At 42.2% G+C, this 13,306-nt stretch overlaps 1 long non-coding RNA gene across 1 annotated transcript; it reads left to right on the top strand.

Moving 5' to 3' along the window:
- The first annotated feature begins 7,826 nt into the window (after positions 1-7,826).
- LOC133273432 (uncharacterized) lies at positions 7,827-12,912 on the top strand. Its single transcript, XR_009744793.1, has 3 exons — positions 7,827-8,677; positions 10,098-10,256; positions 11,574-12,912. It is a non-coding gene; the product is annotated as an uncharacterized LOC133273432 (long non-coding RNA).
- The last annotated feature ends 394 nt before the right edge of the window (positions 12,913-13,306 follow it).

Raw genomic sequence — 13,306 nt, 5'->3', positions numbered from 1 at the left:
ATGGCAGGAGGCAGAGGCCACGGTTCCGCAGCACGGTGCGCGGTGCGGTGCGGTGCGCTCGCGTCACGTGACCACCCCCTCTCTGCCCGCCGGCGGCTGCCCGCCGGGCGCGCGTGGCCGGGCCCCACCGCGCAGGCGCAATGCGGGAGGGCGAGGGGAGCAGGTGCGGAGAAGGCTCGGAACCTCCCTGCGGGAGCTTTCTGCGCCCTCAGTGTGCGGTTGGGGTGGGAAAGAGGTGCTTATTGTCCTCGTGTGCCTTTTGTTTTAAAGGAGATCTGACCAGACTGGGGATAAACATTTCAGTCATCTTTTATTTCCTTTATTCCTTTTCTCTTCTTAGCAGCTTCTATTTTTCTTCTTCTCTGCTCCCCCTGTCACTCCCCCTTGGTGGACCGGCCAAGGCATCGGCGTGAGTAGCGCTCACTTTACCTCAAGCGGTCATGCTGAGGTGTCGGCCCTTCAGCTGACTGCCGTGCTAAAATCCCTTCCCCTCCCAGCACTGATAAAACCCGCAATGGCAACGGTATCTCGCAGTCTCCCAACCCCACCAGAAACGGATGGTGGCGTTTTCCTCACCAGCAACTTGCCCAGCCTCCTCCAGGTGCCACCAAGGTATCTTTCGCACACTGTCTCCTCCACCTCCTGGGCCAAAGCCTTTATGTTACTTCATTCATAAGAGACTGTAGTGACAGGACAAGGGGTAACAGGTTAAAACTTAAACGGGGGAAGTTTAGGTTGGATATAAGAAGGAAATTCTTTCCTGTTAGGGTGGTGAGGCACTGGAATGGGTTGCCCAGGGAGGTTGTGAATGCTCCATCCCTGGCAGTGTTCAAGACCAGGTTGGACGAGGCCTTGGGTGACATGGTTTAGTGTGAGGTGTCCCTGCCCACGGCAGGGGGTTGGAACTAGATGATCTTAAGGTCCTTTCCAACCCTAATGATTCTATGATTCTATGATGCAGGGAGGTTCGTTTGCCCAGGCTGTTGCTGGGGGCTGCAGGAGAAGTAGGTTCTGTGGCAATGGGTAGCAGAGCCTTTGGTGCAGTCCTGGCTCAACCATTCTGCACCCTCTGTTTCAACCCCAGTAAACCCTCTGCATGGTGTGGGTGCACCAGCTGCTCCTCACACCCTTTGCCTCTTATCTCCTCCTGTCTCTCATCCTTGCTGTCCATGATCCACATGGTGTGGATGGCTGCATGACACCCTTGGGATCAGTTTCCCCACTGAGGCACAGGAGGGGAGCTGCTCCACCTGGATGTAGGCTTTCCTCCTGAAGACAGCAGATCAGACAGTACCTACCTCTCCCTCCCCCAGTGCAGCAGCACCTGTGTCACTTGTTGTCACTTGGTGATCACAGCTCCTTGGTGATCACAGCTCCTGGGTGTCGCCCTCCACTCAGCTCCTGGACTGTCCTGGCTGCTGCGATCCCAGCCCTATGAAGATGAGAGTTACGCTCTTTGATAGTTACTCTATGGTGAGCAGAGATGCTGCATCTGGTGCTTGGAAACCAGCAGGTGTTTCAGAGGAAGGATCACCTGCACTGGAAAAAGGAAGAGGAGCTATGTCAACCTCTGGAGGCCTGGATGTACAGGATAGTCCAACTTATCCCAATGCTACCTGAAAGTCAGAGCCGAAGCAAGATTACCACAGGCTGATGTGTGGACAGTTGCTACTCTCACAAGAGAAGAATCAATCAGAAGTCTGCATGAATTATAGACTTGAATTACATTTTATTTCAATGGCACTGATCATGGCAGGAGGTCTGGCTAGAGCTCTGAAACAATCTGTCACTGGGTATGGCAAGGCAAACACCAACCTCCTTCCCAAGGTTTGCAGGTGGACAGCATAGTGTTACCTGTGGTTCCTGTGCCTCCTTCAGATTAAAGCACTACAGCATATTGTCGGGCCGTTAGAAACTTCCCATGTGGTTGTCATTTCTAAAGCACAGCTTCAGAACTTCAACATTATCACTTAAATCAAAATGAAACCAGAAGAATGAGCCATAATCCTGAAACTAATGTATGGCTGTTTTCCATAGCCACCTATTTGAAACGGAATGGGGTGCTGAATGAATCAGCGTGACAAAGGATCTCACTACCCTGCCACCCCTGAAGTCAGGGAAGATGTGGAATAAGCAAAGTATTGTCAACCTAAGGAGTAAAGAGCCACAGTCTACCAAAGAGCAAAAGGAACAAGACATATGAACAATATTAATACATATTCATAGTAATTATTTATATTATAGCCTAGATATGCTTACTAATTTATTAAAATTATTATTTATTTATTCTATGGAATTCTTTTTTGCACAATTGACACCAACAATTTTTGTTTATAAAATATATGTATGAGCAGGTTTACTGGTTTATCTATTTCATATTAGATAACTTTTCTTGATTGCAATTAGTTCCTTTATATTGGCAATATGATTGTACATAGATAATTTTACAAAGCAATTAATGCTTGAGACGAGCTGCAGCAGAGCTGCAGCAAAGCTGCAAACTTGGAGAACAGGGAGAGGATGAACAATCTAACCAGAATAACATCTGTACTTTGACATTGGCTTTAAAAAAATTGAAGTTTATGACAAACTATTGTCATTAGTTTAACTTTCAGCCTGCAAGTATGCAGACATGCTTTTAAACTTAGGTCTGTGTCTGAGGGCTTCCAAAGGCATCTCAAGAGTTTCCTATGTTTGTGCATGCAGCAGGATGTGCTGGTTCTAGGAAAGCTGAAGCCCATGTCTTCTGCTTAAAGAGAGCAGGAGGAAGGCATCCACTGATGCAGCCTCCAAGGAAATCTGCAGCATAGTAGTCAGAAAAATATGATGCTTAAATGTCATTAATGAGCTAATGTTGTCATCTTCTACTTGGTAATCTACATGTTTCTAACACCTGGCCATCTCAGATAGGCAAATTCCTGCTTGGAAAAGGCAGGCCTGTGGCAGTGATCCCAGAGGAACACATAATTTCCCAGCTGTGCTCTGGCCATTCTGGTGCTCCAAGGTGCTTGTGCTGGCAGGAGGTGAGTCTATGTGCTTCAGGAAAGGTGTAGAAGGTTACAGGAAGTTGTGGGCAGTCTGCCCCAAGGAAGGTCTCCTCCCAGTTCCCATTCCAGATACCTGTTAGTATTCCTTTCAGACCTTTCATAAAAAAAAAAAACAACAAAAACCAACAAACAACAGTGAGATATCTCATTTCAGAACTATTCGAAGCCATTTTCTACTTCTTAATGACACAAATAAAAGCAATAGAAATGTTACAAAAAATCATTAATTAATGAATTTCAGTGAAGCATTTTCTGCTATAATGTTTGATGAATAAGCAGATGCTTCTGCACTAATTGAAAATATTCCCACTCAGGTTTTGCTTCAGGTTAGTAATGAGATTGTTCTGAGGGGAAAAATGAAATACAGGTATGTTGAATAATACCTATGAAGTGTGGTAGAAAACAAAGCTGTCAGAGCTTTGTATTCTGCCACCAGCGATCCCTCCAGGTAGCTCACCAGAAGACAAAAACAGCAGTAAAAGAACTTTGCCTTGCTACAAAGAGAATCACCACAACCAGGAACTTTCCTGGTGGGAAACAATAAAGTGCGTTTGACAGAAGATGTTAATGTTAAACCATAGAAAAAGGTGTTTTTTACCACTTTTTGGTGATACAAAAAGGTGCCCTTTGGTAAAGGGCGAACCGTTCACTTACCAGTAAAGAAGGCATACAAATTATTATATGCATTAAGCATGACCAAATCTAAACTGTTTAGAAGAACTTTAGAAATGTTTTAATTAAACTATCATTTTTTTTTCATTTTGTTCCATTAATGTTTGAAGAGGGAAAATGATGAAATAAGTTAACACATCAATTTGCAGCGTATGGGATTTCTTTCACAGCCTGTCAAATTTATATGCTCCTTGCACTGAAGCTTTCTAGCTGATATGCTTTATAAAGACTGCTGGCTGTGCCAAAAAAGCCTGTCTGATCTTTGAATCAATAAGTACAGGCTTAAGTGTATGCATATGCAATAGTACAAATGCTATCTGCTTCAGTACAGAGGGTGGTTTAAGGCATCTTTAAACCATACATGCTTAAAAGAAGCTGTTTTCAAACAACCATAATTTTCTAAAAATAATAACATTGCAACCAACAATGTGTCTTTCAGCACTAATTAATTTTTTTTTGTTTATTACGTAACATGTTGTTAACTCCATAATTTGAGGTGGGGTAACTCAGGCACACAGGGATTACACAGCTTTTGCACGGGGAGGCTTCCTTAGGATCTGAAACAGATCCAGCTCTTTTGTCTTCTAAACCATCTGCTAGATGCCATCTGTCCTTTCATACATTCAACTGCATCAAAACAGTGTTTTTCCAACCCAAATATAATGTTTGCAAATGCAAGTGCACCAAATAGTGCATCAGAAAGTATTCAGAGATGTTAATAGTCAGTGCAGGCTTTGGCCAAAACATACCTTTGTTGTAAGTTTCCACTAGGTGTTACCTCACTTGCATCTGCGAGCATCAGCACTGAATTTGATTTCTGGTCTGTACCAACTTCATGTTTTGAACATCAGCCATTTTTGCTGTGGTTTTATCTGAAATACCAGAATTAAAATATGTTTAAGATCCCTTGAGTTTAAATGCTCAAGGGCCAGACATCCAGCAGAGAGAATTCCTAGTGAGGTAAATACAACTTCTGTTTCCACAGGACTCTATATACGTATTGACATTTCTTCTCCATCTTTCTACCCAAAAATTTGGTCCTGAGAAGAAGACCAGGGGAGTGGTAGACCAGTTCCTCCCAAACTACATTGTTTTATTCCCAAGTAAATATAACTATGGTTTGACTCCAGATCATTATGTTTACAGGTTTTAAACTGTAGAACTAACCCCATTTACTGCAAATCTGGACAGCAACTGGAGGTAGTGCTGTCCTGCAGTGCTGGGCTGCATCCAATTTAAGCTGATGCTGTTCTGTGATGGTCCAGAAGAGGAGCCATTAATCCTGTGCTTCCCAGCTCCACTCATTTATAAGTGATTCCTCTGTGAGAGATTTCACCCTAACCAAGAAGCTGATGTGTATATGCAGTATATGAGATGTGTTGTGTACCCAGCAGGTACACATTCATAGCTTTATCTGTGTTTCACCTTCCTTTTAAAAATGAGCTTTTCATGGATACAAGGATGATAAAAACCTGTATGCACACCATCTCATTCTGCTTTACTGATACTTTTCTTACATGGTTTCTCATACTTTTACACAGCTAAGGTTTTTATCTGCAGTGATATCTGTCACAGCATCTATCATTTGTGAGGTGTGGTAAGCATGCTTTTGCAATGAGGGCTTCATATGTGTACATGCTGGGGAACAGCTGTGCCAAACTATCAGCTGATGTTTTGAGGGCACTATGTTGAAATGACAGCAACATGTATAGTCAGATCTGCAGCATGTCGCTAACTACCAAATCCAGCCTTTTCCATAGGTGTGTGTCACTGCTGCTGCACCCACTTCACTGGGTGTGTCAGCCTCCAGAAGGCGTGTAGCTGTTTGTAGGGATGATTTTGCACCTTTGCTTCTGCGCTAGTAATGGCCTGAAATGTAGGGCATTGTCCCCTGCAGAAGCCACTTATAGCAATACAGTAAGGTGGAAGGGCGTTGATTTTGCAAGCTCTGTGCTATTATGCTGTCTCTGGCTGTAACTGTGCAAGTATGGGTGGTAACAATGGTGCTGGGCATACCCTTTATCTGTGTGGTGTGTGGAGGACAAAATTGTGGTAAAGGAGTTGCATAAAGGCTGTGTAACCCTCTGAGCCTCTGAACCAGTGTGACCTGGCACACACTCCCTTTTACTCTGCCAGCGGGATATTCTGTAGATCTGGATGCCCTTGATGGACAGGGCCCGAGTGCCAGTCGTTATTAGAGGCTCCTGTTGTCCTGTCCTCAGAAGATCATGTGGAAGAATTTGCCACAGGGTTATATATTTATACACAACAGGTTAGCCATATTAACAACCTGCTGAGATAAATGGGTATTATTCAGTTCATTTTATGTATGGTGAAATCAAGCCTGGAGAAATGCAATGCCAGTTCCTGCTCTCTGGAATGGAATAGAGCAGAAATGTTGGGATCTCCCTTAAGTTAACTAAATCTTGTCCACTCATTGGTATAAAACCTTCGTGCACTGATCTTTCCAGTGCCATATTCAGACATGACTGGTTAAGGCATGAGCCTCAGGCCCCCACTTGGAAAGAATCTGAAGATCCACTAGGGAGTTGTAAGCAAGACACATATTACTTCTAAAACATAACATTTCCTACACTAGGAATAGTGAAACTCCAAATTTCTCACAAAATGTGTGAGAGTTTTCTTGTACATTTTCATTAAGCGGCTGCTCCAAAGCTTTTTACTCGGCAGGGTTCTCAACAGAAAATTTTGTAGTAGTTGTGTGTGTATAACACAATGGTGCTTTAAAACAACAGAACTAGAGAAGAAGCTAATACCAAGAATATGTTGAAATCAGAAAAACAGCCATTACCTTGTAAAGGACTTTGAAATTGTCTTCTACAAGCTCCTGTCCGCACTCAGCCCAAGTTGACATAAATCCCTCTCTTCAGACTTGGAAAAGGCAGGGAAATCCCCAGAGAGGGCTGCTGTACAGGTGCACTGTGCTTCCTGCTGGGGATTGCACTGCCCATTTCAGGGTGTTGTGATGCTGGGCTTGGTGTTAGCCTGTGAGACATCCATTCTTACTGTAAGAGGCAATTAATACTCAAGATTTTTGCCAGGATTGCAAAGCTCCAGTGGGAATGAAGGTACTTGTCATCCAGGTAAGAGTCACAGCTCTACATGGCAGCTAAATGGACTCCCAGAAGGGAAGGTGACACCCTAAACGGTTGTGCTTTTTAGAAGGAAGCTATTGCATATGAGTAGGTACACAAAATATGCACATTTTATCTGCCATGCACATTTCATCAACCCCAGTCTAGCCACAAGTCCTTATTTTGCCTCAGGTCTTGTCTAAAAATTTTAGGTCTTATCTATGTAATGGAACAGGATTCTTAAAACCAAAACCTGAGAAGCCTTGTCACTGGAAGATCTATATGTTAGAGACAATATTAAAGTATGCCTGAATGACAAACCCCAACCAGATACTGTAATACCTGTCCAAAAATCATAGGAATGGAGGCTCTCATGGACACAGAACAGTAGTTCTGTATCTGTATTACGTCAGCAATTCATGAAGCTACAGTCTGAAGAGATCCTCAGCTCAGTATAAATGAACAGAACTCTTTGGACTTCCGTAGAGTCTTTACAGACACCTATTTTATGTCATTTGCAGGCAGAAACACTAACAGAAATATAATACTTGCCTTTTCATTGAGAAAGGGGCAACTGAAAATGTGAGGGAGGAAAAAGATCTTGCCCTAAAAGAGCACAATCAAATATTTATATTAATTAATATTAATTAATAATCGTATTAACTTAATAATTATTATTATACTTTGAGGATCAATTTATTAATACGTGTCAACATGAAAACAATCTTTAATTTTTTTTAATAAACTTGTTGAATAATTATATTTTTTTTCTTTTATTTCTGCCTAGCTGATTCTAATAACAAAAGAACTGGTCTTCTTTGCTGTAGTCATACTAAAAGCCATAGGATTTAAAGATGGAAAGCAAAAGAGACAAGTGGCAATAATGACTCTGAGCTTCAATAGAGAGAACTTTGTAGTACGGTTCCCAGGAGCTGCTGCTTTGAAAGACAAAGGAGCTCAGGAGAGAGGGGGTATATGTATTGATATTTAGGAATAACTTTCTCTAAGCATGAGAAGCATGCACTTCTGTATGCAGGGCATGCTGGGACGTATGAGGAGACCAAACTGCTAAATGGTGAACTTTTGACTGGGTTTACGTGGAAAAAGGAAGCCTATGGGAGATGGAAGCAGGAATAGGCTGTTCAAGAGAGTAAAGAAGGAATGCACAGGCATGTAGAGGTTAAACTAGAAAAGAAAAAGCTTAGCCAGAGTAAAATCTGGTGAAGGACATGAAGGGGTACAAGAAGGACTTCTATTGGAACAAAAGCAGCAAGAGGAAGACTAAGGCCAAGTGGACAAGTGACCTAGTGATGAAGGAGATAGAAAGGCTGAGGTGTCCATGCCCCAGTCTTTTGTGGCTAGGTCTGTTCTCAGGCTTCCCATGTGTTTGGAGGAATACAGCCAAGGTTAGAGGAAGACTTAAGGGATTACTTAAGTAACCTGAACACATAGCCAAGCAGGGTGCATGGCTGATATCCCTGCAAAGCTGATCTTTATCTGTTCAAAAGATTGCAATGATCAGAAGTTCCCAATGACTGCAGAAGCAAATGTCACACCCATCTTCCAGAAAGCCAAGGGAGAAGAGCTGGGGAGATACAGGCCAATTTTCTTCAGTCCTTGTGAAGATTATGAAGTAAATCCTTCTGTAAACCATATCCAGGCACATAAGAGAGAAGAAAGTGATAGGGAAAAAAACAAGTACAAATTGTGCTTGACCAACCTAATTGCCTTCTACAATGTAATGACTGGATCTGAAGATTAGGGCAGAGCAGTGGATGTCATTTACCTTCACTTTTGCAAGCTTTTTATTCTGTCTCTTGCAGCATCTTTGGAGAGATAGAGACTAGCTTCATGAATTACAAAGTGAGTAAAACAAAGGCTGGAATAACAGGCTGGAAGTGTCATAGTGCTGTTTATAGGAATTCATTTGGCATTCCTATTGGGATCAAATTGTTTAACATCTCCATACATGGCTTTGACAGTGGAACAGCATGTGCCCTTCACAGGTTCACAGATGACATCCAGTTTGGGGGAGAAGTCATTGTGCTGGATGATATGGCTGCCATTGGAGTTACCTTGACAAGCTGGAGGAATGGGCTGACAAACATTCTATGAAATTCAACAGGGGAAAATGCAGTCCTGCATCTGGCATGGAATAGCACCATGCCACAGTACGGGGTGGGGACTGAGCCAGAAAGCAGCTTTGCAAAAATAGGCCTGGGGTCGTTCTGCACAGCAAGCTGGATATGAGTCAGCGGTGTGCCTTTGCAGCAAAGGTGGTCAACTACATACTGAGCTGTGATAGCAAGAGTGTAGCCAGCAGCACAAGGGAGGAGCTGCTTCTACTCTATTCTATTCCATTCTATTCTATTCAATTCTGAATAAACTGCCTGTATGTCCCATTTAGATTGACACCTAATGAAAGGGAATGGAATCTGCAACTCCTGGAACAAGATTAAACATTGTATTTATTGTAAGAATGTGAAAATGTTCAAGAAAAGGTAGGCTGTGTCTGGTAGAAACCAACAGCAGAACAGAAAGTAACAACAGGAGAAGCCAATGACTGGTAGTTCTCCAATAGACTTCCCTAGCTGCTAGAAATCTGTGACCATTTGATCTGTCTTTGAAATGAGTTTTATGGGCACCCCCCAAATGACAGAACAATCTGTCTCTTTCAGCACCAAAGAACCCTGTCTGAAACATTAAAAAGGGAATTAAAAAAAGCATGGAATAAGTTCAGGCTGTAGCTACTTACTGGCATAACCTTCTGGGGAAGAAAAATAGTTTCTTTGATATTCAAAATTCTTAGTACGTCAGAAAAACTACAGTTTATCTGTATTTTCTACAATGACTCAGTTTACCTGTATTTTCTACAATCCTTCTAAAAGATCAGTTGTTAAAGTGTGTTAAAGAAAGAAAAAGAAGTTGATATAATGCAATATAACAACATACATCAGACACTGGGTAAGGAAAAATACCTAGTAATAATGAAGAATTAACTCTGAACATGAAAATGGCTATCATGCAGCCAAAAGTTAATAGAGGTACATATGGTATACAGTAGCATTCATTCTACCAGCATGGTCTAGAAAGGAGTATCTGTAGGTATAGGTCTAGCTCCAGGGTGTATTCAAATGCCACAGAGGTTATTTAACTGCAGAAAGGAAATCATACTTCGAATATTTTTATAATTTTACACAGTACAATATTTGTATCTAAAGAACAATGCCCCTTAGGACAGTATCTTATTACAAAGTCTATCTCCTCTCTTTTGTTGATGCAGGGGTAAGGGAGAACACCAGATAATTCCACCAAGGTGCAGGTCCATGCATAACACAATGCCAGCCCAGAACTGTTCAGTGGCTGCAGCACAGAGGACATGGTCCTCAGACCCACTTGTTATTGTGTCAAGAAGCAGCTGAAACATCCATTTATATGAGAGGTGAGGCTAGAGAAAATGGCATCTGGTCCATGTTATGCATAGAGACTGCCAAGAAAATATTCCTGTGTAGGTACAGTGACCTGTAATAATGAATCATTGATCTTGCTGCTGTTTAAACAGGTATCGGAGGTGATTCCACCTTTTTCACCTCTTCCTACTCCTCCTTTCCTTTTTGCATACATGAACTCAGCTTTGATGTTAAGTTTAAGTAGATTCTTGCTGCGTATTCGATTTCTGTGGTTAAGGCTTGCCATGCATTCAATGAAGAAACATGAGCTCGTGCCTGCAGGACTCGGAGTTTCCAGATGGTTCTCCTGTGTTGTGTCTGTACACTAATAGCACAGTGTAATAACAACCCACATGGGCAATAATAGCTTATAGAATTTTTGTTATCTGGCTGTCCAACTTAAAGGACATGGTGGGTACAACGTATATTATAATCTTATATATGTGATATTTTAGCCTTATTCTTATGAATAAATAATACATAGCAGCAGTTGATTGAGCAAAATGGTAAGTCTGTGCTTAATCTCACTACCTTGTGCACCTGCATATCTTCTATGAACTGCTTTAGGTTTCATCAGCAGTGGGGAGGAATACAGACACTTGGAGAGGAAGACACATTCAAACACCCTTAAATAAAACAAGCCATTGCCTGAGATTTTCTGTCTCTACCGATAATACTAAGAGCCTAAAACAGTGACTAGGTGAAATACCTAAGTGTTAAATGACTAAAGAAAATTAATCCCACCCTATATATAGTTTAGGTAAACTTCATCTGTCTTGAGCCAGTGTGTACAGTGTGTATATTCTCTACGTACATATAAACAGAATGTGCTGTCCTATTATGAATAATAAGAATGCTTTTCATGTATCTATTTCATTCACCCCAGGATCTCCTCTTCTTATAACCATTAATTAATGTGGCTTCTTAACAATCCCCTGAGGAAAGAATTGTGCCCAATTTAGAGATGAAGAAATGCAGTTTTAGCATGCTTAAATAAGATGTCCCAGGTTGCACAGAAAACCAGCCACATAAACGTAAATACCAGAGGATGCCTCACGGTTGTAGCCCAAAGATAAGATAATCATAAGGTGTGGCTCCCAAATCAATATGGCACTTGCTGCCACTTATTCAAAGTAAATAGGTTGAGGTGTGGTGTGCGCAGGGTAATTCCCGATGTGTTCACATCAGTCGTACATTAAACTTGGTACAGACGTAGCCAGACTAAGGACAGAACAACAGGGCAAGATCGAATACCTTTTCTACATACTTGAGACGTTTGTCTGTACGATTCATGTATTTTGACTCTACAGAATCCAACCTTTCAGCAAGGAATCATGGTCTGAGGGAAGCCATGTGGAGGACATGGGAGTACTGGTGGACGAAATATTGGACATGACCTGGCAATGTGCTCTTGCAGCCCAGAAAGCCAACCATATGCTGGGCTGCATCAAAAGGAGTGTGACCAGCAGGTCAAGGGAGGTGATTCTCCCCTCTACTCTGCTCTCGTGAGGCCCCACCTGCAGTACTGCATCCAGCTCTGGGGTCCCCAACACAAGAGGCACATGGACCTGTTGGAGTGAGTCCAGAGGAGGGTCAGGAAGATGACCAGAGCACCTGGCTGGAGCACCTCTGCTATGAAGAAGGGCTTAGAGTGTTGAGGTCCTACACCCTGGACAACAGCTGGGAAGGTTAGTTGGTTCAGGCTGAAAGTAGGACAGGGAACATTTTAACTTGCTAGTATAGATGATTTCAATTCAGGATTGTGGAACACTCCCCGATGCCAATTTATTAGTGGGCAAGTAGGCTTCTACTGATGCCAGGTTTTGTTCACACCATCAGTAAGTTTCATGTCCAAACCTACTATCATCATTGTGTGCATTGCCAGAGCTGCAGGACAGATCGTGTGGTGTGGCTACCTCTCTGCTTTGCCATATGGAAGCCGCAAACACATGAATACTTCAAACGTTGCTGAAGTAATCTCAAAGTATTATTCACACAATTCCCTTTATGCTTTCATTCTCTCTCCTTTTTTTTTGTCATTCTCCCATGTATGAATAACTTCCTGATGTGTTGTCAATTTGTATGATGTTTCACTCTCCATTTCCATATGGCCCTCTCCATTTCCTCCACAGTTCATTGCTAATATGCCAGCCAACAAAATATGCCAGGTCACCTTTCTGCTGCTATCTGGGTCATGCTATGGTTTGAGTTAACTGCTGGTGTGAGCAACTAACAGCCAACTCCTTCAGCCACCATTGCCTACGGTGACATAACTATGAACAGAAGTTTTCTCATCCTTTTCCTGGATGATACAGGTGAAAGTAACTGAGAGGTTGCATGTTAAGGGCAAAGAGGAAGGAGAACAGAACACAATGACCATGGGTCTCAAGATCAGCCTCTGGAAGTGGCTGCACTGGAAGGTGTTCTGCTGAATGCTACAAGTGCTGGACAAAGTAAAAGCTGTGGACATGTCTTGGAGAATGATCTGTGGCCAGAAGAAGGTCCATGGATCCTTTTTACTCTTGTCATGGGTGAATTGTAACAGAACAGAAAGAGACTCCTAAATTTGACTCCAGTATCCAGCTTTCTGCACTGGATTTATTACTGTTTTACAGCTAGGGATTGTATTTGGCATTGTATAAAGGTGGGAGAAATAAGTATTTATCTTGCAACAATCCTTTTTTACCTTAATCTAGTAATCTACAGAGGATGGAAGGGAAGTGATTTAAACATACAACTAAGGCCTCTTTTAAATTGTTTTTGCAATTTGCAGAGATATAAGAGATGCAGGTATAGTAAGGAAGAGTACCCTTCTCTTCCAGTATTTCTGTAGCTCTATCCTAGCTGTAGGCTGAGACAGATTAACTAACACTGAAAAATTGTCCCAAATGAATGGACTGAAGAACCCAGTACAGTTACAGTCTTTGGCTCATGTAATTTCTTAGCAAGCTTTTTCTGGCTGACAGGAGAAGGGTGTATGATACAATTGTTGGAATTCCTCTCATAGTTGAGCTTCTTTTCATGCTTGCCTGAATTTTCCCTT

Source organism: Pezoporus flaviventris, unplaced genomic scaffold, assembly GCF_033815535.1.
Source record: "Pezoporus flaviventris isolate CSIRO_AGI_PZ_B2104156 unplaced genomic scaffold, CSIRO_AGI_Pfla_v1 ptg000031l, whole genome shotgun sequence".
NCBI lineage: Eukaryota > Metazoa > Chordata > Aves > Psittaciformes > Psittacidae > Pezoporus > Pezoporus flaviventris.
The sequence above is the reverse complement of the archived record's forward strand: the minus strand, read 5'-3'. Positions and strand labels throughout refer to the sequence as shown.